This window comes from Panthera leo, chromosome C2, assembly GCF_018350215.1.
Source record: "Panthera leo isolate Ple1 chromosome C2, P.leo_Ple1_pat1.1, whole genome shotgun sequence".
NCBI classification, from domain to species: Eukaryota; Metazoa; Chordata; class Mammalia; order Carnivora; family Felidae; genus Panthera; species Panthera leo.
Window position 1 is genome coordinate 133590678 of NC_056687.1, and position 24234 is coordinate 133614911.

Below are 24234 nucleotides of genomic sequence, written 5' to 3' on the forward strand. Positions count from 1 at the left end.
CACGTATAAAGACAGAAATGGGCATCTTGACAGAATACTTCAAGTGGGACCCTTAGGTGTGAGTTGGTTTCAGAAGACCACCCCTAGTTATTAGGGAATGTCATGTGGGAGAATTTTATTCTATCTCCCTCTAAGATCACCTGAACTGGGCTTCTGAAATTCCAGCAGACCATAAAAATAGAAATGCTTGGTCAACAGACAGCCCATAGGTATAGTCCTAGCTGAAACTGTGTATTATATGGATGAGAAGGGTCGGGAATCTCATGACATCACTACTCAAAACATTGTGGAATACTTACAATTTAGAGTGGTTATTGAAAAGCTCTGGGGCTAATACTATCTACCTTCTTTTCTCTTTTGTCTGTGAATACTTAGGCATGTACTATCCAATACAATATACACTAGTCATATGCGGCTATTTATATTAATAATGACGAAATAAAATTAAAAATTCAGTTGCACTAGGCACATTTCAAGTGCTCAAAAGTCTCATGTGCCTAGGAGTTAACAAATAGGACAGCACAGATAGTTATAGAATGTTCTATGGAACACCACTGAGTTAGTAAGATTTTTACTTTAAGTTGCAGATTGTAATGAGATACCCAGAGATGGCAAAATCCAGAACTCATGAAATGAGGATATTGCAGAATTGAATACAAAAATTAGGAAATGTAAAGGGTAAGTTTGCTTTTGGACAGTAAAATCTGACTATTTTTTTGTTCAACAGCTATTGAATAACTACACACTCTATGTGTAGCCCTAAACAAGGGGCTGTGGGGAAGATAGCAAAGTCGGCAGATGTAGTTGCTGCTCCCAACTTGCCTCCCACTGAGTTGGATAGATGGTAAGTACGTGGAATGACATTAAACAGCAGTCCAAGGAAGTGTGTCAGAAAAAAACAAAAAAACAAGAAACAAACAAACAAAAAAACAACAACAACAGTGAAACACTGTGAGACCAGAGTGGGTTTGATAAAAGACACAACGCCTGACTTTGACAGGACAGGATGCACAAGTAGAACCTAGCCAAGGAGACAGAAATGGGGACAGCACCCTGGGAAAACTGAAAACAGATACTCTAGATGAAATAGAAATATTAGTAGGCTGTCAGATTGGAAATGGGACTGGGGTCAGATTTTTGAAGGACTTGAATGCCAATTCAAGACGATTAGACTTTATCCTGCAGACGATGAGAGCCATAGAAGGATTGTGAGCAGAAGAATACAATTATGCAGGTGGTATTCTGCCAATGTGAGTCTGGTCAGGGTTAAAAAACTGGACTGGAGGAAGCAGCCATCTCTGCTTGGATACTCTGCTGGTTGTGGGAATCCAGACAAGAGATGAGAAAGACCAGAAATAGGTCAATGAAAGGGGAAGTGGAAAGAGAGATGACAAAAAGGAAAACTTAATAGGTTTTGACTGAGTGGGAAACAGAAGTGGCACCAACATGGACAAAGATGGCTTACTGGCTTTGGACATTTGAGGTTTAGGAAATAACTGTTGATTTGCAATTTGAGAGGTAGCTTCTAGATGTAACTTCGTTGGATCCTATCTCATACCTCCTTGGACTGCTGTTTAATGTTCTTCTATGCATTGAGTACTTCTCTAACTCCAGAGCAAGCAATTTAGGTCAGTGATTGCATTGGCCAGGCTGTGCTTTCTTTTTCAAAGCCTCTAGTTTAGTGCCCTGTAAGGACAAAGTACCAAGCTAGTGAACAGCTGTTCTGCAGCGAACTATAAAGTCAAGCCCTATTGTCTAAACCTACCCTTTAAATTTACTAGGGTAAAGAGAAGAAGGAATTACTTATTTGTTTTAAAATCAAAATCCTGAGTCCCAAAAAACAAGAGTCCAGGGCCAGATGGCTTTCCAGGGGAATTCTACCAAACATTTAAGGAAGAGTTAACACCTATTCTCTTGGAGCTGTTCCAAAAAATAGAAATGAAAGGAAAACTTCCACACTCTATGAAGCCAGCATTACCTTGATTCCAAAGCCAGACAAAGATCCCACTAAAAAGGATAACTATAGACCAATTTCCTTGATGAACATGGACACAAAAATCCTCAACAAGATATTAGCCAACCAGATCCAACAATATATTAAAAAATTATTCACACGACCAAGTGGGATTTATACCTGGGATGCAGGGCTGGTTCAGTATCTGCAAAACAATCAGTGTGATTCATCACATCAATAAAAGAAAGGACAAGAACCACATGATCCTCTCAATAGATGCAGAGAAAGCATTTGACAACATATAGCATCCTTTCCTGATAAAAGCCCTCAAGAAAGTAGGGCTAGAAGGATCATACCTTGAGATATAAAAGCCATATATGAAAAACTGAGAGTTTTCCCCCTAAGGTCATGAACAAGACGGGGATGTCCACTCTTGCCACTGTTATTCAACATAGTATTCGAAGTCTTAGCCTGAGCAGTCAGACAACACAAAGAAATAAAAGGCATCCAAATCAGCCAGGAGGAGGCCAAACTTTCACTCTTCGCAGATGACACAATATGCTATATGGAAAACTCAAAGGATTCCACAAAAAAAACTGCTAGAACTAACCCATGAATTCAGCAAAGTTGCAGGATATAAAATCAATGCACAGAAATCAGTCGCATTTCTATACACCAACAATGAAGAAATAGAGAAATCAAGGAATCGATCCCATTTACAATTGCACCAAAAACCATAAAATACCTTTGAATAAATCTAACCAAAGAGGTGAAAAATCTATACACTGAAAACTATAGAAAACTTATGAATGAAATTGAAGAAGACAGCAAAAAGTGGAAAAATATTCCACGCTCCTGGATAGGAAGAACAAATATTGTTATAATGTCAATACTACCCAAAGCAATCTACATATTCAATACCATCCCTATCAAAATAACACCAGCATTCTTCACAGATCTAAAACAAACAATCCTACAATTTGTATGGAACCAGAAAAGACCCCGAATAGCCAAAGAAATCTTGAAAAAGAAAACCAAAGCAGGAGGGATCACAATCCCGGACTTCAAACTGTATTACAAAGCTGTAATCATCAAGACAGTATGGTACTGGCACAAGAACAGACACTCAGATCAATGAAACAGAATAGAGAACCCAGAAATGGACCCACAAATGTATGACCAACTAATCTTTGACAAAGCAGGAAAGAATATCCAATGGGATAAAGACAGTGGTGGTGGGAAAACTGGACAGCGACGTGTAAAACAATGAACCTGGACCACTTTCTTACACCATACACAAAAATAAACTCAAAATGGATGAAAGACCTAAACGTAAGACAGGAAGCCATCAAAATCCTCGAGGAGAAAGCAGACAAAAACCTCTTTGATCTTGGCCGCAGCAACTTCTTACTCGACAAGTTTCCAGAGACAAGGGAAACAAAAGCACAAATGAACTATTGGGACTTCATCAAAATAAAAAGCTTCTGCACAGCAAAGGAAACAATCAGTAAAACTAAAAGGCAACTGATGGAATGGGAGAAGATATTTGCAAACAACATATCAGATAAAGGGTTAGTATCCAAAATCTATAAATAACTTATCAAACTCAACACCCAAAAAACAAAGAATCCAGTGAAGAAATGGGCAAAAGACATGAATAGACACTTCTCCAAAGAAGACATCCAGATCGCCAAGCGACACATGAAAAAATGCTCATCACTCATCATCCAGGAAATACAAATCAAAACCACAATGAGATACCACCTCACACCTGTCAGAATGGGTAACATTAACAACTCAGGCAACAACAGTTGTTGGTGGGGATGCAGAGAGAGAGGATCTCTTTGGCACTGCTGGTGGCAATGCAAGCTGGTGCAGCCACTCTGGAAAACAGTATTGAGGTTCCTGAAAAAAATAAAACTAGAACTACCCTATGACCCAGCAATTGCACTACTACTACTTATCCAAGGGATACAGGTATGCTATTTCAAAGGGGCACATGCACCCCAATGTTTATAGCAGCACTATCAACAATAGGCAAAGTATGGAAAGAGCCCAAATGTCCATCGACTGATGAATAGATAAAGAAGATATGGTGTATATATGCACAATGGCGTATTACTCGGCAATCAAAAAGAATGAAATCTTGCCATTCGCAACTACATGGGAAGAACTAGAGGGTATTATGCTAAGCGAAATTAGTCAGAGAAAGACAAATATCATATGACTTCACTCATATGAAGACTTAAGATACAAAACAGATGAACATAAGGGAAAGGAAACAAAATAATATAAAAACAGGGAGGGAGACAAAACATAAGAAATTCATAAATATGGAGAACAGAGGGTTACTGGAGGGGTAATGGGAGGGGGGATGGGCTAAATGGGTAAGAGGCATCAAGGAATCATTGTTGCACTAACTAAATTGAATGTAAATTTAAAAAAATAAGCAAAAAAAACAAGGAAAAAATAAAAATCCTAAGGAAATGTTCAATTATTGTCATGAATAGAGGTGAATGCCTACAAAATGCCAGTTGTTTGCAAAATGGGGGTGGAAATACCTACCTCATAGAGTGTCGAGGAGTAAATGAGTTGCATACAAACTACCTAGCAAGTAGTAAACCATCAAGATGTGTCATTTGTTTCTAATCTAATGAGCTGAACAAGCATATGTGGGAATGAAGAACTCCATACATAGTTTTATGGCATCCACTATCTTTCCACTTACTCATTTACTGGGTGCCATAAAATGAGGGAAGTTCTACGGTTATTCTAGATCACTCCAGGCAGAATTGATAAAGTTCTTGTTTGCTCAATGAGGCAGAAGTCAGGGAGGGCCTAGCCCCGGAGATAATCACACACTCAGGTTTCTGGCTCACCCCTCACATGTTCCTGCCTCTTTTATTTACTCTTTGGCAGTGAGACCATTGTCGGTGGTGCATTGGAAGGAAAGACACATAATAATATTAAAGAAAATTTTCCAGAAAAGAACAGCATGGCCATTTATATGTGATGTGACTGATGTTTTTCATCAGCACGAGAAAATCAGTGTCATTGCACTCAAATTCACCATGTCGACTACTGCCAGAACCTATGTCAGGTTGGGCCATGACATCTAGGTAAATTCCACAGCCTCTTCCCAGGGTGCCTTTCACCTAGTTCTCCCTTTGGGTATCACAGTCATATAAAGCTATTTAATAGATCACCTTCAACTTATAAAGAATCCCCAAGGAACCACTCTTACCTGAACAGGAAACCTAAACTCCACTGAGTGGTTTCCCTCCAAATATTTCATTCTCAATGTTCATTCAATCATGTTTTCTCATTTTCCAAGTGAACCCTTAGCTGTAGAAGTACACTATCTACTGGATTTAAAGATCTAATACTCAGTTCCCTTCTGGGCTTGGCCACTCTCCTTACCCAGGATGACCTCACTATTGCTCTCTGCTTTGCTAAATTTTATCATTCTTCAAGACATAGCCAAGACCTACTTCCTCCATGAAACCCTTTCTGGAGATTGCAGCCTGTAGGCATGTCCTCTTTTCCTGGTCTTCACTTATTTTCAGTGACAAAAAGTTTACATTCTTTGCCCCTTGTTTCTTACGTGTGTTTTTCCAACCAGACTGATGTTAGCATGAACTGATGTTCATGTCTTGCCCTTTAAAACACATATGCTGGAGAGGATGTTGAGAAATGGGAATCCTCTTGCATTGTTGGTGGGAATGAAAACTGGTGCAGCCACTCTGGAAAACAGTGTAGAGGTTCCTCAAAAAATTAAAAATAGATCTACCCTATGACTCAGCAATAGCACTGCTAGGAATTTACCCAAGGGATACAGGAGTGCTGATGCATAGACAGACTTGTAACCCAATGTTTATAGCAGCACTTTCAACAATAGCCAAATTATGGAAAGAGCCTAAATGTCCATCAACTGATGAATGGATAAAGAAATTGTGGTTTATATACACAATGGAATACTACTTGGCAGTGAGAAAGAATGAAATATGGCCTTTTGTAGCAGCGTGGATGGAACTGGAGAGTGCTATGCTAAGTCAAATAAGTCATACAGGGAAAGACAGATACCATATGTTTTCACTCTTATGTGGATCCTGAGAAACTTAACAGAAGACCACAGGGGAGGGGAAGGAAAAAAAAAGTTAGAGAGGGAGGGAGGCAAACCATAAGAGACTCTTAAAAACTGAGAACAATCTGAGGGTTGATGGGGGGTGGGAGGGAAGGGGGGGTGGGTGATGGGTATTGAGGAGGGCACCTGTTGGGATGAGCACTGGGTGTTGTATGGAAACCAATTTAACAATAAATTTCATATTTAAAAAATAAAATTTGACTATCTGTCTTTTACTGTGAAAAAACATAAATAAATAAATAAATAAATAAATAAATAAATAGATAGATAGATAGATAAATAAATAAATAAATAAAACACATCAAGGTTGAAGGTAACATTTGAAAATCCTAACTCTGGTTCCAAGTTTTCACAGTGACATCTTGGAGGGGCAGCTGGGTGGCTCAGTTGGTAAGCGTCCGACTCTTGATTTTGGCTCAGGTCATGATCTCATGGTTTGTGGGTTCAAGCCCTGCATCAGGCTCAGTGCTGACAGTGCAGAGGCTGCTTGGGGTTCTCTCTCTCTCTCTCTCTCTCTCTCTCTCTCTCTCTGCCTCTCCTGAGTATGTGCTCTCTCTCTCTCTCTCTAAATAAATAAACTTAAAAAAAAAAAGTATCAAATTGACATCTTAGAGACTTGACCAAGGGACAGAGGCTCTGTCTTCTTCCTCTTCCCCACCTATCCCCATTCTTGGCTTCTACAGAGAAGTTCTGATTTTACACACTTGACGTATTGAATACCTGAGTAAACTTGTGTTTGAAGAAAAGATTCCTTAGCTAAAGCTTGAGAACTACAGATTCCAGCAATTAGAAACATGGGAGTGAACTCACTACTTATAGTGGTGAGGAGTATTCTAGATTGACACATTCTCATTCATGATTATCTGAAAGTTGAACTACTCAGGACAAGTCAAGTAGAGGATAAGGCTCAGCCCTTGGGAGATCCATCCCCCCGATAGAAAAAGAAATTTGTTCCTTTCAGGAAACTTTCCAGGAACACAGAAAAGTATAAAGAAAATTGAAGTCACCTCTAATACCACCACCCAGTAAGAAATATTGTTAATCTTAGTGTACTTTTCCAATTTTCCAACCATACACACTCACATGAATATAATTTGTCATAGTTAAGATCATCCCATATGTTGAGTTGAGTAACCTCCTCTTTTCACATGCAATAATACCGTGATCGCTACAAATCCTCTTAAATGTATTTGTGATGGTTCATTATGGCAGGTTGGTTTCCCAGGAAGCAAACTCTGAGACGCAGATTGGCATGCAAGATATTCATTAGGGCATGCCCTTGGAATCAACAGCTGCAAAAACGAAAAGAAGGAGGCAGGGCTAGATGCAGAGGGGGGATGAGCTCTGGTATAGGTCCAATGAAAGTCTTACCCAACTCCATGGGAAACTCTGCAGGAGGGATGGTTCCGGAGCTGTCCTAGGTTGGTGTGAAGGGGATGCACCTTTAAATCCCTAGGGGGACCATTGACTGGTTTCAGTCTGCCCCCAGAATGCATGATTTTAGGCTAGGCATGATCTCAGGTTTTTCAGCCCAGGCATTCTTCAAGAAGGGCTCACAGCTGAAGCCCACTTTGTGGTAGCATTCCCAGAAGCTATGAGAATAACTCCTTCATTCTGAAAGGGGAATCTGGACAGCACATCACAGCCCCCACTACACCCATAATACCATGCTATATGGTCAGTTAATAATGGCTGAAATTGAGTACATACCTATGACAACATTGTGTTAGGTGATCTTACTTAGACCACAACTGCTCAAGAGGTGATAATTAATGCTATTCTCTAACTGGGTGCCACAGGTGATAAGTCGGGGAGCCAGAATTTGAACCCTAAGTCTTTGTTTTGGTAAGTACTTAAAAGAGTGTTTTTAGGTAAGAATTTAAGTTTCCAGGGGAAAATCTTACTGAGATTGAAAAGATAAGAGGTATGCAGTACTTTCCTTTCATCTTTGAAATGAATTAGAGGATGATTTTCGGAAATGGTAAAAATGATAGTTGGTAGCCCGCAGACTAGGAACACTTAAATTACCGCATGAGGGCACAGTTTTAGAAGTTGTGAATAAAGAACAATAGGTTATTTACAACACATTCCATTCAAATCTTTTATTCAAAACACAAAGCAGTAGCTACAAGTAAATGTGGAACCTCCAACTCAACCTGTTCTCTTCCTGTTGCTATGCATGCAAATCATTATTTCTACTACAAGTGAGAAGGGAGGGTAATGCTAGAGTTGTAAGTGGCCATTCCAGATCCTTTTATGCAAAGGACATTTAATGTTATTCTTATTTTTGAAAAGTGTTTCAATTAAGAAACAATAAAAATTAATATTTTATTCTTTATATCAATATAGATGTTAGGATTGGAGGGGTTAGATTCAGCTTCCATTCTTACCATTTTACTTATTTTTTTCCATAAGCCTACCTAGATTTTTCATATTTTTTATACAAAATCTTCCTAAAATAGACAAACCATTTATCAAATTTTTATATCACTCTATTTGCCATTCTATACTCTTCTACACATGTTGCTTATTAATCAAAATGAATATTATTTCAGAGAGATTGCCTTTTTAAATTTATTTATCCCACTTAAGCTTCAGCACAAAAATTAAAATTCAGGGTCAGTTATTATTGCTGGGGAGTGTTCACAGCAATGTAATGTGGTTGCCAAGCAACCTGTGGGCGGGCATTAGAGAGAGGAAGAGAAAGCTCCATTAGCCAGCACTTCAATAGCAGTATTGGCTTTCATTTGAAACGTGCTAAATAATAGGGCCATGCAATTTGCCTCCCTTAGCCCAAGTTGCTTACTTTTCTTCCTGAATGGAAAATTAATCTGGTTTAGTGCCCGGTAACATTTGCAACCGTACTTCTTCTGCCAGGCATTGGGGGGAAAAAGTGTTTCCTACTTTAGGAAATAAGGAAGTTGAGTTTTTTTCTTAATGTCTTTCTTCCTTCCTTCCTTCCTTCCTTCCTTCCTTCCTTCCTTCCTTCCTTCCTCCCTTCCCTTCCCTTCCCTTCCCTTCCCTTCCCTTCCCTTCCCTTCCCTTCCCTTCCCCTTCCTTCCTTCCTTCCTTCCTTCCTTCCTTCCTTCCTTCCTTCCTTCCTTCCCTTCCCCTTCCTTCCTTCCTTCCTTCCTTCCTTCCTTCCTTCCTTCCCTTCCCCTTCCTTCCTTCCTTCCCTCTGTCCCTCCTTCTTCTTTTTCTCTTATTTCTTTTTTTGTTAAAAAAATGCTTTATTTACAGTCTGTTAACCCAGGATGAAGGCAAGAGATTGTAGAACTCAAAAAGAAAAGAGCATCCAGGACAGCATTTTATGAATTATAAATACCACTCATCTTCTAGAAAGCTATGTTTAATAGTCTTAATTTGTTACCTGCTATCCTTGGGCTTCTGAATACTCACACACACACACACACACACACACACACACACACACACACACACACAGAGAGAGAGAGAGAGAGAGAGAGAGAGACAGAGAGAGAGAGATTCATGCATCAGACTGCCAATATTGAATGCCTCAAGTAAAAGAGAGTTGTTCTAGAGTGTAGGGTTGGGGTGATGGTAGAAAGAGTCCCCTAGGGCCTGAGAAGATTTTTGAACTGACCTAGGCACCAGGCAAGGCTAGGGGAATTTGTCAAGAGGTCCAAGGGGGCTACATTTCTACTGCAGCTCAGAGTCAGCCTATCTCCTACTTGCCATCTGTTCACACATAAGGCTGAACATAGGCTTAACAGTGCTCCTAGCACAAAGTAGGTGCTCAGCAAACATATTGGCACTGCACAAATCTTCATGTGTGGAGCCTGGATACAGGAAATTCTCTCAGAACAGCTGCACTCACTCTTGGAGCTGTAGGGATGCGTATTTTGGGCCTCACGTAATTTCCTGTCTTAGGGATGGAGAAAATGGACTAGCAGCCAAGGCTGGCAAGCTGCTCCTCACTGAATGTGAACCAGGCTTCAGCTCTGCATCATCAAAACTCTCCTATGCTTTTTTGCCTGTGAGTAATTTAGTTTTCATCTGCCTGTTTTAAGTTAGTAAACTATTGAAAGTGGGTTCAGTGTTACCTTCAGAATGACTTTAACAGAATTCCCATACTTTTGCAGATTTATAAAACTTGGTCCAGCCTAAGGATGCCAAGATACTAACTTGAGGTTCTCCTTTGAAAACACCTTTCCTTTTCTTTCTTCCTTTCTGCTGCTATTGGTAATTTAGATCTCCCACTGTCCAGGGCCATGCACCAATCCAGCCTGCTAACTGGGCTTTCTGCTGGCAGACTTCTACTCACCCAGTCTTCCTACTGTGTCCTCACATCCTCCTTCCTTCCATGAGCTGTCTGTTGGCATAATCTTCACCAGTTGTTTGTCTTTTCTCTTGAATACCACATTTGTCTGCTATTCCTTCATAGGGTCAGATCAGCTCTTTTCACAATCACAGACAACAGAACTCCCAGGTCAATGTGACTTAAAATGGGATCCAGGCCACCTTGGTGGTTTTTGTAGGTTTTCTCCAAGGCCTAGAAGCCCTGTGAGTTTGAGAAACAGTGCCCTGTAATTTTTCACTTGAATTCTTGAATTTGCCACTGCATAGTTCTTATATAGTTGCATTTTTGAACCCTAGATAGTGTTTTACATTGATTTTGTAATGGACAGTTACAGGGCAGAGACACAACCAGGGGAGAGAGAAAAGAAAAGAGGGCAAAGAGGAAGTTAGACATCCAAGTGGAAGTGAACAAAGGAGAAGAAGCAGCCATCAGTGGAAGGAGGCAGAAAGAGAGTCTATGATTGAGGAAGCCAGTCAGGGCCTTCATGAATGATCTTAGAGTAGGAAACATGCCCTCAGATGATTAAGAGGTAATGGCAGTGGAATAAGAGAACCCAGGATGCTGGGAAGACATGTAAGCCCAGCATAGAGGATTTGAGTGAGTCTTCTGGGCCCATTAGAACCAGCAGGCCCTGATGGGCAAGACAGGTTGTAGGAATTAGGATCCCTCTTCCCCTCACTCTTCCTCACACTTTGGACTTTTTCTATCCTTTCCCCATTTCTTGGATATTTTGGGGTATCTTACATTTCTTTTTCTCTTTCCTGAATCAATCCATCTCCTTCCCTTCTCCCTCTTTCCCTCTCTTACCTTAAAAATGTTTTGCAAACTGTAAGTGTTAACTTATCAATAGGTCAGGAAACCAGTGTTGAAGGATATAACAAATGTAAATAAATTTATATATATATAGTACATTAGTGTCAGCTATTGTCATCATATTGTGCATTATATCCCTAGTAGCTACTTATCAGATATAAATATACAAACTGGAAGTTAGTATCTTTTGACTGTCTCCCTACAAATTCCCCTCTCCAGCCCTCCACCTCTGATAACCACAAGTCTGATTTCTTTTTCTATAAGTTTAGTTTTTTGTTTGTTTGTTTTTTGGATTCCACATATAAGTGAGATCACACAGCATTTGTCTTTCTCTGTCTGACTTATTTCACTTAGCATAATATTTTCAAGGCCCATTCATGTTGCACAATTGGGGTAGGATTTCCGAATTTTGTTATGGCTGAATAATATTCCATTGTATGTATATACCACAACTTCTTTATCCATTCATTCATTGATGGACCCTTAGGTTGTGTCTATGTCTGGGCTATTATAAATAATGCTGCTATGAACATGGGGGTGCAGTTATCTTTTCAAGTTAGTGTTCTAATTTCCTTTGTGTGTATACTCAGAGGTGGAATTGCTAGATCATATGGTATTTCTACTTTTAATTTTTTGAGGATCCTGCATACTGTTTTTTATAGTGGCTGTACCAGTTTACAGTCCAAGTGCACAGGGTTTCCTTTTGTCTACATCCATACCAGCATTCATTATCTCTTATTTTTTTCATTATGGCCATTGTAACAGGTATGAGGTGATATCTCATTGTGGTTCTAATTTGCATTTCCCTAATGACTCTTGATGTTGAGAATCTTTTGATGTATCCATTGGCCTCTCATATATCTTCTTTGGAGAACTCTTTATCCAGATCCTATCTATTTTTTAATTGGGTTATTTGCTTTTTTGCTATTGAGTTGTATGAGTTCTTTATATATGTTGGATATTAACCCCTTATCAGATATATGGTTTGCAAATATTTTTTTCCATACTGTACCATCTATTTTATCTTTACTGTTCTATACACTCTAATAGTAATATATATCTGTTGAACAAAGTCAGACAATACAGGTGTATAAAGGAAAAACTCAAAGTCCTTTTCCTATTGCATCACCACCCTTTATGTCTCACTTAAGAAGACATTAGTAACTTTTTGATCTGTATCCTTCTAGATACAGGGCAGTGTTACTCAGACTTTATTATGTACATGAGTCACCTGCGATCTCTTGTTAAATGCAGGCTCTGATTCAGCAGGTCTGCGGTGTGACCTATGGCTCCACATTTCTAACAAGCTGTCAAGTAATGCCGATGCTGCTGGCCCAGAGACCATACTTGGAGTAACAAGGGCCATATTGCTTCACTGTCCAATATAATAGCCACTCACCACATATGGATATTTACATTTAAATTTATTGACATTAAATAGAATGAAAACTTCAGTTCCTCACTCATACTAGCCACATTTCAAATGCTTGGTAGCCATGTGTGGCTGTTGGCTACTGGATTGGACAGCTGAGATAAAGAACATTTCCATTATCACAGAAAGTTCAGTTAGAGAACATGAGGAGATGTCTCAAAAGGTCAATATAACACATATGTACATTTTGCTATGGTGTTGAAGAAGGGATGACTAAATTCACACAGATGTAAAATGAGGGTTTTTTGTTTTGGGGCGGGGGAGAGAGAGAGACAGTGCCCATGAGTGGGGGAGGGATTGTGGGAGAGAGAGAGAGACACTTAATCTTGATCTCATGATGGTGAGATCATGACCTGAGCCAAAATCAACAGTAAGATGCGTAACCACTGAGCCACCCAGGCACCCCAGGTTTTGAATAAAGAAAGCCGGATAAATATGGAAGTGCAGAAAGTGCCTCCCTGTGGACATCTGGCAAACTCAGTCCTGGGAAGGAAAGGGGGGGGGTGTGTGAGAGCAACCAACTTTATGTGGGTGCCTCAGGAAGACACCAGACCAATGGTGCTTTTAAGTTACCACTGGTTTCTGACCAATCTAATCAATCTGTTAATTAGACCTGTGACTCTGGAAGAAGCAGAAGCTGCTTCTTGGACTAACTACCTCATGCTTAACATCCTAAGGAAATAATCTCTTAGGATAGACTGATATACAACAGGTTCTCACTGTGTAATTAAAATAGTGACGAAATGGAAACAATTCACAGTAATAGGTACTTGGTAAACAGGTCATGCCACTCTGTAACCATTAAAAATCAGGTTTCTAAGAATATTTACTTATGTGGGAACATACATAGATGAGAAATGAAAAACTATATATCTCCAAAATTGTGTCTTTTATCTGTGTGATGGGATTGTGGGTGATTTTTATATTCTTCATACTTTCCTATATTTTCCACATTGTTTATAATTAACGTTATTGGGCTTTTTTTCTCTTTACCTCTAAGTATTCAGCATGTATTTTCTAAGACCAAGGATAAATTACTGAAATCAAAAAACTTAGCATTGATACAGAACTATTATCTAATTCATGATACATAATCACATTTTTATTTATTCATTTATTTTGAGAGAGAGAGAGAGAGCGAGGGAGCAAGCGAACAGGGGAGGGAAAGAGAGAGCTGGTGACAGAGAATCCCCAACAGGCTCCGCACTCTCAGTGCAGAGCCCAACGTGGGGCTGGAACCTATGAATCGTGAGATCATGACCTGAGCTGAAATCAAGAGTCTGACAGTTAACTGGCTGAGCCACCCAGGTGCCCTACATAATCATATTTTTATAGCTCTCATGCCCCCTGCCCATCCAGGATCAAAGCCAGAATAGCATGTACTATATTATTTCTTAATTATTAAAAAATAATAAACTACTTCTAAAATTTTAAATAAAAAGGCATATGAGTGTAAACAACTGTCAGGGCAAAGGAAATATTCTCTCACAGGCTTCCTGTGATTTTTCCTGCTTAAATCATATATATTATTTTTTGATCACTCTCAAGTGTTTTTGTTGTTGTTTTGTTTTTATTATATGGTTATATGTGGCAAGGCATATTGAGACCAGATATAATTTTTTGGTGCACATCTGATAAAATTTTTATTTTATAGTGAGTGAAGGATATTCACTCATTTATTTGTTCAGTCACTCATTCATATCTTCACTCATTCATCCCACAGCAGTTGCTGAGTCCCACTGTGATCTAGACAAAACACAGGCCTTGAAATAAAATTATTAAAAAAAATTTTTTAATCTTTATTTATTTTTGAGAGAGAGACAGTGTGTGAGCAGGGGAGGAGCAGAGAGAGAGGGAAACATAGAATCCAAAGCAGGCTCCACGCTCTGAGCTGTCAGCACAGAACCCGACACGGGGCTCGAACTCACGAACCGTGAGATCATGACCTGAGCTGAAGTCGGAGGCTCAACTGACTGAGCCACCCAGGTTCCCCTAAATAAAATTATTTTCAAGTTGTAAATTGAAAGCTCAAAACTTGTAATCTATCATCCTATTGGTAGAACTGTCCATAAACCATCCTTAACCAATAATTAGCTCTTTGTTGCTTATGGAAACACACACACACACACACACACACACACACACACACACACACAGAATAAATCCAACAGTCTTGATAAGATCCCACAGGGGGATGGATTTGATTTAAACCCATGCAGTCTTAACTAGGTGGAATTCTATATCCTGATATGTGCCCAGGGAAAAGGACTCACTCACTTAAATCAGTTGCTTCCATGAAAGGAATATTCTCATCTTTGAGTTATACAAGGTTTATTTTTAGAAAGCATGTGAGTATTTAGAAAATGGTTATTAATCAACTATTGGGGTGTAATTTTCCTACAATAACATGCATAAATATGGTATAAATAACGTGTATCATTTGATGAGTTTAGACAGTGTGCCACCACTCAACCATGATGCTGAATGTCTCCATCACCCAGTGTAGTTCCATCCTGCCAGTCTAAAGCCAAGCACACCTAACACTTCATCCCCTCATCCCTGCCCTAGATAACTAACGCTGTTCTGATTTCTATCACTGTAGATACTCTTTCCAGGTTTTAGAATTTTTTACAAATGGAATTATGCAGTTTTACTCTTCTGTGTCATTCACATAACAGTTTTGAGAGGCATTATGTTGTGGTGTCAGTATTTTGCTCCTTTTTATTACTGAGTAGTATTCCATTGTATGAAGATATCAGTTTCTTTATTCACTCATGTGTAAGGACATTTGGGTTGCTTCCAGTTGACGGCTAATTATGGGTAAAGCTGTTATACACATTCAGATACATTTCTTTTTGTGGATATATATTTGAATTTCTCTTGGCTAAATACCTCGAAGTGAAATTGCTGAGTTTAGAATATACATTTAACTTTACAAGATACTGCCAAATTATTTCCTAAAGTGGTTGTACCATATTCTATACCCACTGACAATGAATGAGAGCTCCAGTTTCTCTACATCCTCATCAACATTTGGTATTGTTAGTCTTTTCACTTTTATGAATTCTAGTGAGTGTAGAGTGGTATCTCATTGTGGTTTTTAATTTGTATTTCTTTGATGACCAATCGTGTCGATTATTTTTTATTTCTGATTTCCGTATTAGGTTTATTTGTATAACTTCTTTTTTGAAATGACTATTCTACCCTTTTGCTTATCCCCACCCCCCGCCATTCTAATTGAGTGGCTTGCTTCTTCTAATTGAGTGGTAAGAGTTCTTTACATATTTTGGGTACAAGATATTTGTCAGATATATTTATTGCTAATGTTTTCTCTCAGTCTGTTTTATCTTTGCATTTTCTTAATGGTGTCTTTTGAGGGGCTGACATTCTTAATGTTGATAAAGTGTGGTTTCTTACTTTGTTCTCTTATGGTTAAAACTTCCTATTTCGGGGCCCCTGGGTGGCTCAATCAGTTAGGCGTCTGACTTTGGCTCAGGTCATGATTTAGTGGTTCGCGAGTTTGAGCCCCACATCGGGTTCTGTGCTGACAGCTCAGAGCCTGGAGCCTGCTTTGGGTTCTGTGTCTTTCTCTCTCTGCCCCTCCCCCACTCATGCTCTGTCTCTCAAAAAATGAATAAATATTTAAAAATTTAAAAAAAAAGAAAACTTTCTATTTCTTAAGAAATCTTCACTGAATCCAAATCATGAAGATATTCTCTCGGAGTCTTTCTTCCAGATGTTTTATAGTTTTAGCTGTTATGTTTAGGTCTATGATCCATTTTGAATTAATTTTTGTGTATGTTGTGAGATAAGGGTTGAGATTCAGTTTCTTCCGCATTTGACATCCAGTTGTTCCAACATCATTTACTTAAAAGATTATTCTTTCTCCATTGAATTGTCTTGGCACTTTTGTCAAAAATCAATTGATTGTATATGTCAATTGTATAAATATAGTCATAGTGAAGCACTGGTATATTTAAGCATTAATATATTTTGTATCTTTTTCAACCTAAATTTATAGCAACATCAAAAACTAAATTGTGATCTGTTATTTTACTAGCCAAAGGAAATTGAAGTGAAAACCTTAGAGGTGACTCATCTCCAATTTGACACGCTGATCATGAGCTTTGCCCAACTCTGTTAGGAAGACAATAGATATAACCCATGGCATTTTTATTGTTTTATTGAATTATTTTACATTATTAATTTATATGCTTACATATGAATTTTAGGGATTTTTATTGAATAATATATCTGGTTTTTGTTGAATCAGAGTATGCATTTTTTAATTTAAGCTACTTTTTCCTTGAAATATAAATTTAGACAATTTTTAGCTAGAAAAATTGTAGCCTGGGATTATTTTGATGTTTTGGCTTATGTCTTGAATGTATTCAGGCTTGGGTTGGTGACTGGAATTGACCTAGAAAATAATCAAATAGGGTGCATTGCAGTACATTTGAAACTCAACTCCTGATTCTGTGATGCTCCTTAATGCTCCATGTGGAAATTCCACATTAGGCACATAATCCCTGAGTCCAATCTGAGAGTGGATCCTGAAACTATGTGGTTCTATTCCTTTACCCTTCACCCCATTTTGCCCCTTCTCCAAATCCTAAAAGTACTGAGGATCAAACTCGTCATAGTTTGACACAGAACCCACCACACTGATGGTAAAGGTCTGAATGAAGCCTTCCTGATAGATGTGCAGAACTCCCTCTCTGCTACCAGTGGCCCTTTCTGTGGAGTCAAAGGGGGCAGGAAGAGTGTAGGAGAGTGTGGGGGAGCATTTAATCTCTACTCTATAGCAAAACATGGTTGTTAGGGTCGTAAGTCATGGTTAAGTGCATTACTGGTTTTTAAAATACCCACTGATTTCATTCAGCAAGGAAGAATGGTCCAAAGAAAGAACGAACTCAGAAGTCGGAGTGAAAAGACTCGGGTTGGAGTACTGGTTCTTTCACTTGCCTCTTTGTGGACCCGTAAATAATAGGAATGATACCAAGCGACACACAGGGTTGTTGTGAGTATCAAGTAGGAGCACTCTGCAAACTGTGGTATTTAAATTTAAAAGTATCTTTCCTTCAGTAGCTCCCAAAGTTGCTGATATTCAAATCTGAGTCATTACTTAAATAGGCTCTGTTGAAATCAAGTGCATAATGACTTCTGGTTATTTGCTGGATTCACTCTCTTTAAAAGCTCATCAGCAAACATTTGCTTGCTGAATGACTCCTCTGCAACCTTGAAATACATTAGAGTTTTTCTATAGAAGGATAGTTGCTAGGAGCTTAGGTCATAGTAAACTTGTCTTTTGTTGAGGATTAATGCTTTTGCTGCAGCAACATTGAAAATACTGGCAAGACCAAGGGCTGGCTATAGTGCATTTTTGTCTATGACATAAAAACAAAAAATTAAAACCTCTCCCCCAAAGGCTGCATAAACACCTTACTTCAAGTATTGTAAATTAGACGTTATTACATCTTTTCCCTGATACAAGCTAATTTCAGTAAATATTTTGTTGGTAACCATTTTTCCCCAACAATAATAGTAGTGCAAACTCAAAATGTAAAACTTGGAGACTACAGATATGTATAAAATTGAAACTAAAAATTGCCTACAATTTATGCACCCGGAAATAACCATAAAATAGTTTAATGAATATTTTCTAGTCATTTGTATGTATGTGTTTTTAGAAAATTTACAAACTCTTCTTGATATAGTCTTGCATGTTGCTTTTCCCCCCACTTGATAGCATACACAAATTCCAATGTCTAAAATTATTCTCAGAGAAAATAATTTTGAAGGTTGCCTGATACTTTATCTGAACTTAGCATACCTAAAAATTATTTACATATATTTTTCCCAAATTACCTTTATTAAGTTAAATTTATGAACATTAAATTTCATCTACTTAAATTTGTAAATGTTAAATCTAAGTTGTTGAAAGAATTATAAATGCTGTTTAGAGTGAAGAAAATAAAATATGTATACTCAAATACACGCATGAATTTTCAAGGTGAGCCACATGTTCTCAATGGGGGCAATATCCCTCCAAAGGAAGCAAGTATTGGTTGAGGGGGGCGGGGAATGAAAAAAATCTACCCTTTTTATGAATAAAGCATAAATACCCAGTACATAGACTATATAAACAGATACATAATATATCTGTAGTATTAAAATTTCATGAGGGAGAGGGGCAATTAGTTAAAAAAAAATCTAAAAGAGTTTCTTAGGAGGGTGATTATGAAAAAAAGGTTCAGAAGCATTGAGATAATCTGGTAGGGGATTGCAATCCTGCAGAGCAATTCAATTGCTTAACACCCAAGTTCATATCACATAAGTTTCCTCTCTAACATGCAGAATCACCTGAGGTAATACTATAAGTTCTATCTGATATTAGTCTGTCATTTATTTTTGAGTACACGATGCAGAGGAAAAAAACATGCAAGTTAAATGAAGGTTGAATTTAAGGTTCCAATGGTTACAATTATGTTAAGTGGTATCATTGTATTATAAAACTGTCCTGTCAAAGGCAAAACCCAGAATTAATACCTTAATGCATGGAACCCAGAATTAATTATTTACTTATACCTTAAAAACTCAGAATTAATTATTTACCTGCTAAAAGAAGATATCAGCTATGTTTTTTGTATTTTAATTTACCACATTTCAGTGGTTTTCCCAGAGCATGAATTCTCATTTCATACATGTCTAAAAATTTAAAAGACACCACCTCCAGAAGAACAAAAATGGTAGCAAGATGCATTGACTTAGGTTTAGAAAAAAAAAAAAAACACAGCTTTGTTGAGATATAATTCACACACCATAAAATTTATGCTTTTAGAAAGTATATCCTTTTAAAGGTATAGTGGGTTTTAGTACATTTACAGAGTCACACAATCATCACCACTATCTAATTTCAGAACCATTTAATTACCCCGAAAAGAAACCCCATACCCATCGGTTGTCACTCCCCATTCCCTATTTCCCACAGGCCCTGCAACCACTAATCTACTTCCCATGTCTACAGATTTTCCTATTCTGGTTGTTTCCTATAAATGGAATCATACAAGATGTTGCCTTTGTGAATCACTTTCATCTAGCATAATATTTTCAAGATTCATTCACATTGTAGCATGTATCGGTACTTTATTCCTTTTTTATGGCTGAATAATATTCCGTTGCATGGACATACTCATTTTGTTTATCCATTAATCAGTTGGATATTTGTATTATTTCCATGTTTTGGTTATTATGAATAAGGTTGCCATGAACATTCGTGTATAAATTTTCACATAGACATATGTCTTTGTATTATTTTGGGTACATACATAGGAGTAGAATTGCCAGGTTATATGGTAACTATGATTAACATTTTGAGGAATTATCAAACTGTTTTCAAAAGTGACTGCACCATTTTATAATCCCACTAGTAGTGTGTGAGAATTGTAATTTTTCCACATCCTCACCAACACTTGTTATTGTCTTTTTTTTTTTTTTCAGTCATCCTAGTGGGGGTGAAATGGTATCTTGCGGTGGTTTTGATTTGCATTTCACTAATGAATAATAATGTTGAGCATCTTTTCATGTGCTTATTGGCCTTTTATATGTCTTCTTCAGAGAAACGCCTATTCAAATCCTTTTATCATTTCTAAATTGGGTTATTTGTCTTTTAATTGTTGAGTTGTAAGAGTACTTTATATATTCTGCATTCAAGTCCCCTATCAGATATGCAATTGGCAAATATTGTCTCCCTTTCTCTGGATTGTCTTTTCACTTTCTTGATAGTGTCCTTTGAAGTACAAAAGTTTTAAATTTTGAGCAAATCCTATTAACCATTTTTTCTTTTGTCATTTGTGCTTTTAGTGTCATATCTAAGAAAACAGTGCCAAATCCAAGGTCACAAAGATTTACTCCTGTGTTTCATTCTAATAGTGTTATAGTTTTGTTCTTACATTTAGGTCTTTGATACATTTTTGAGGGAATTTTATATTTGGTATAAGCTAAGGGTCTGACTTATTTATTTATTTATTTATTTATTTATTTATTTATTTTTGCTTGTGGATATCTAGTCATCACAGCACTATTTGCTGAATGATGGGTTTTGAATCAAGATACAATAATGTATCCTATTCCTTAAGTAGGAATAGGCTAGTGTGTGTTCTGGTGAGGAAAGGTTTTTAAAAGGAGAGGCAGTGAATCCTGCCAAGAGCAGCAGAGACTGAGCTCTAAAAAAGGGGCTCTAGATTTAGCAGTCAGGATATCATTGGCAAGCTTTGAGGTAAATCTCAATAATTGTTTGGTGTAATGGTTAGTTTTATGTGTCAACTTGGCTAGCCTCCAGTACCCAGTTATTCAATTAAGCACTTATCTAGGTGTTGCTGTGAACATATTTCATAGATATATACTCAGCTGATTTTAAGTAAAGGAGATTATCTTTGATAATCTGGGTGGTCCTCATAACAATCAGTTGAAAGGCTTCAAGAACAAAACTGAGGTTTTCCTGAAGAAGAAATCCAGCCTGCCAGTTTACCGTATGGGTTTTGGACTCGCCAGCCCTATAGCCGCAGAAGCCAATGTCTTGAAATCTCTCTCTCTGTCTTCATATATACATATTCTATAATATTTTATATTATATCTATGTAAAATCTGCCTCTGTATAGGTAGTATATTATGTATATTGTTATATATCCTACTATATAGTAATATATATGTGTTATTTAATATAAATATATATTAATATTATATATAATATTATGGATATATAATTCATATATTACTAATGATAGAATTTAAATATTAATATAAATGATATATATGTACTTTAATATACATTAACATATATTACATTATACATATTCTCTCTATACATTTCACCTCTACTGGTTCTGTTTCTCTGCTAGAACCCTGAACTAATATGGGGGAACTGAGTGAGGGAACTGAGGCTGATTTAGAGATAAACTCCCTGGAGAAGTTTGCAAATAAAATAGAGGGGAGAACAGAGGACAAAAAAATAAAGTATTTTGGAGAGAGATGAATATTTGAGAGAGAAGGGTTCTCAATGAGTTAGATCTATAATGTAATTCTTCATTTATATTTCATAACTTTTTAAATCATAAATAGATCTAACATTTTAATCTCTCTCACTTCTTTTTGTAATATTGCATCCAAGTAAGTTAACTATATAATCTGATGGTATAATTTTTAAGATTGTCTCATTAAAAAGCTATTTCTTTCGTTGAGTGCCAGCCACTGTGATTGCATATTAAATAACAAGTAATGATCAATCAGCCTCCATAACATTTTCTTTACAAAGTCTTTCTTTCCTTGTGTTGGCAGACATCATAGAGGAAAGTTATGAAAGAGTCTTCGTTGGGAAAGTTATAAAAGCAAAACTAAAAATTATAACTTGATAGCCATGAGGTCATGGCTATCATGGATCAGTCATGGAACAGCATGATTATGAAGTTCAATGGAAAAAAGTGAAGAAAATATATTTTTTATAAAATTTAAGGAAGAAAGAATTGGTCTTAATTGGTAAGTGCAGAGATGTAGAGATTTTAATTTCTTATCTAAGTCAACAAAATGATAAGAGTCTTTTAACTTACACATTACGAGTATAAATTCACATTCTAAAATGAATGCTTTAAAGAAAAAAAAATAAAGAACTTGGTTTACTTTGGTGCAGAGCTGGACATCGTATTTTACAAAACCAGCTGGCATATGTTGGCACCATTTGACTATATACCTTCTAGTTCCTATTACACTCCTACTGATTGCATCCTAAGGCCATGTTAGTTTTGACAAAATTTAATTCTTTTGATGAGTGTCAGGTTTACTGGGCTGCTAAAAACATGTAGTTAATAGATCAGGAAGACTGATAAGTATCGTCATATAGTTTTGTTCCAGAAGAACTCCATGCAGTTAATATACAAGCATCCAGTCTGTGTGAGCCCAGGGACTTCTAACCTGTTTGATATCTTACATATTATTGTGTCATGCTCAATTGTTAACATGTGAACATTTATCAGAGAAGATTATTGTAACTGGTTACTTACGTTATATCCTAAGTGTACTCTTCTTTTTTTTTAAAAAAAAATTTTAATGTTTATTTTTGAGAGAGAGAGAGAGAGAGAGGGAGGGAGGGAGAGAAAGAGCATGAGCAGGGGAGGGGCAGAGAGAGACAGAAACACAGAATCCCAAGCAGGCTGCAGGCTCTGAGCTGTCAGTGCAGAGCCCAACACGGGGCTGGAACCCACAAGCTGTGGGATTGTGACCTGAGCCAAAGTCGGATGCTTAATCGACTGAGCTGCCTTGGTGCCCCCCAAGTGTACTCTTCTTAATGATTTTCAGTAGTTATCCTTTGGGAGAATAGGAAAACAGAGGCTACCCGTGGAAGAAGCTTCTTAGAAGGGCCAACTTCCATTGGCATGGTTAGATTAAATGGATTTAACAGACTTAAATCTTGTTGCTGCTTGATATATCATAATTGTAACAATTTCTTTTTTTAAATTGTGACGGTTTTTATGGGAATACATTATATGAGCTAAACCACAAAATTATATTGAGATAGAATTTTTAAAATTTCTCAACAGAAAAGGTAGAGATTAGGAAGTTCTTGAGGGCAGGGATTCTGGTCGACCTATCTTTTTATTGCCACCAGTAGCATAGGAACTGGCACATAGTAGGCATTCAGAAATGTTTGATGAATAAAATAACCAGTCAATTCATTAGTTGGAATAGTTGGCTGAGGAATATCCTTATGATCTGGCATTGGCTCTAAGAAGCAGTTTTTAATTAGGTGATGGATTGATATGAAGTTTGGTTTTCAAGTGTATAACTGCATGCATGCTTGACTCAGAGGTCAAATTAAATCTGATGGACAATTAGAGACCTGTTATGGAGTAGTAAGAACTCATTTGTGGAGGCATTTGGGAGTTGAATGTCTAATGGAAAGAAAGCTCAGTGGCTCCATCTAGTCATCCTTCTTACAGCAAAATTCAGGGAGATTTAATAACTGGGTATGCTGTATTCTCTAGAGGAAGATCATATGTATGTTGTTTGACAGACTGAACATTAAGCTCATATGGTCAACTCTTTTCCTAACTTTGTAGGGAGTAGATATTGTTATGGATGCATTCTGGTTTCCTGTAAAAACATGCTGCTTCCATCAATCATCCTTTCTGCCAGTATCATCTCTGTCTTCAATTCCAGCACCAGAAATGGGTACTTCACAGTAGGTTTTACTGGATTTCACAAAAGACATTAAAGACTTAGATAATCTTCTCAGCTTTTCATTTGGTGCCTTTATTTAAGTAAATCATTGCATGCAGTTGCCTAATGGCTAATCATGGCAAGCCTAACTTTACGAAACCTGCTCAAGATACGTTTGTCTAAAAGTTGTTCCCTTCCAATTGTCAGCCTCCAACAGCAATGTCTGCACAATAATTGTGATGAATCTCTAGTGCATCATCAGAACTAATCTGTAGTAAAACTGATTCCACTTCTAGAAAAAATTATTTTTTATTGGGTCATTTCACTTAAAATGTAGGAACAGCAAACATGCACGGATG

The 24234-nt window shown here is 37.4% G+C and overlaps 1 long non-coding RNA gene across 1 annotated transcript; it reads left to right on the forward strand.

The window, feature by feature from the left end:
- Positions 1-748: 748 nt before the first annotated feature.
- On the forward strand, positions 749-23992 carry LOC122198366. Its single transcript, XR_006192952.1, has 4 exons — positions 749-844; positions 9990-10095; positions 22001-22198; positions 23776-23992. It is a non-coding gene; the product is annotated as an uncharacterized LOC122198366 (long non-coding RNA).
- The last annotated feature ends 242 nt before the right edge of the window (positions 23993-24234 follow it).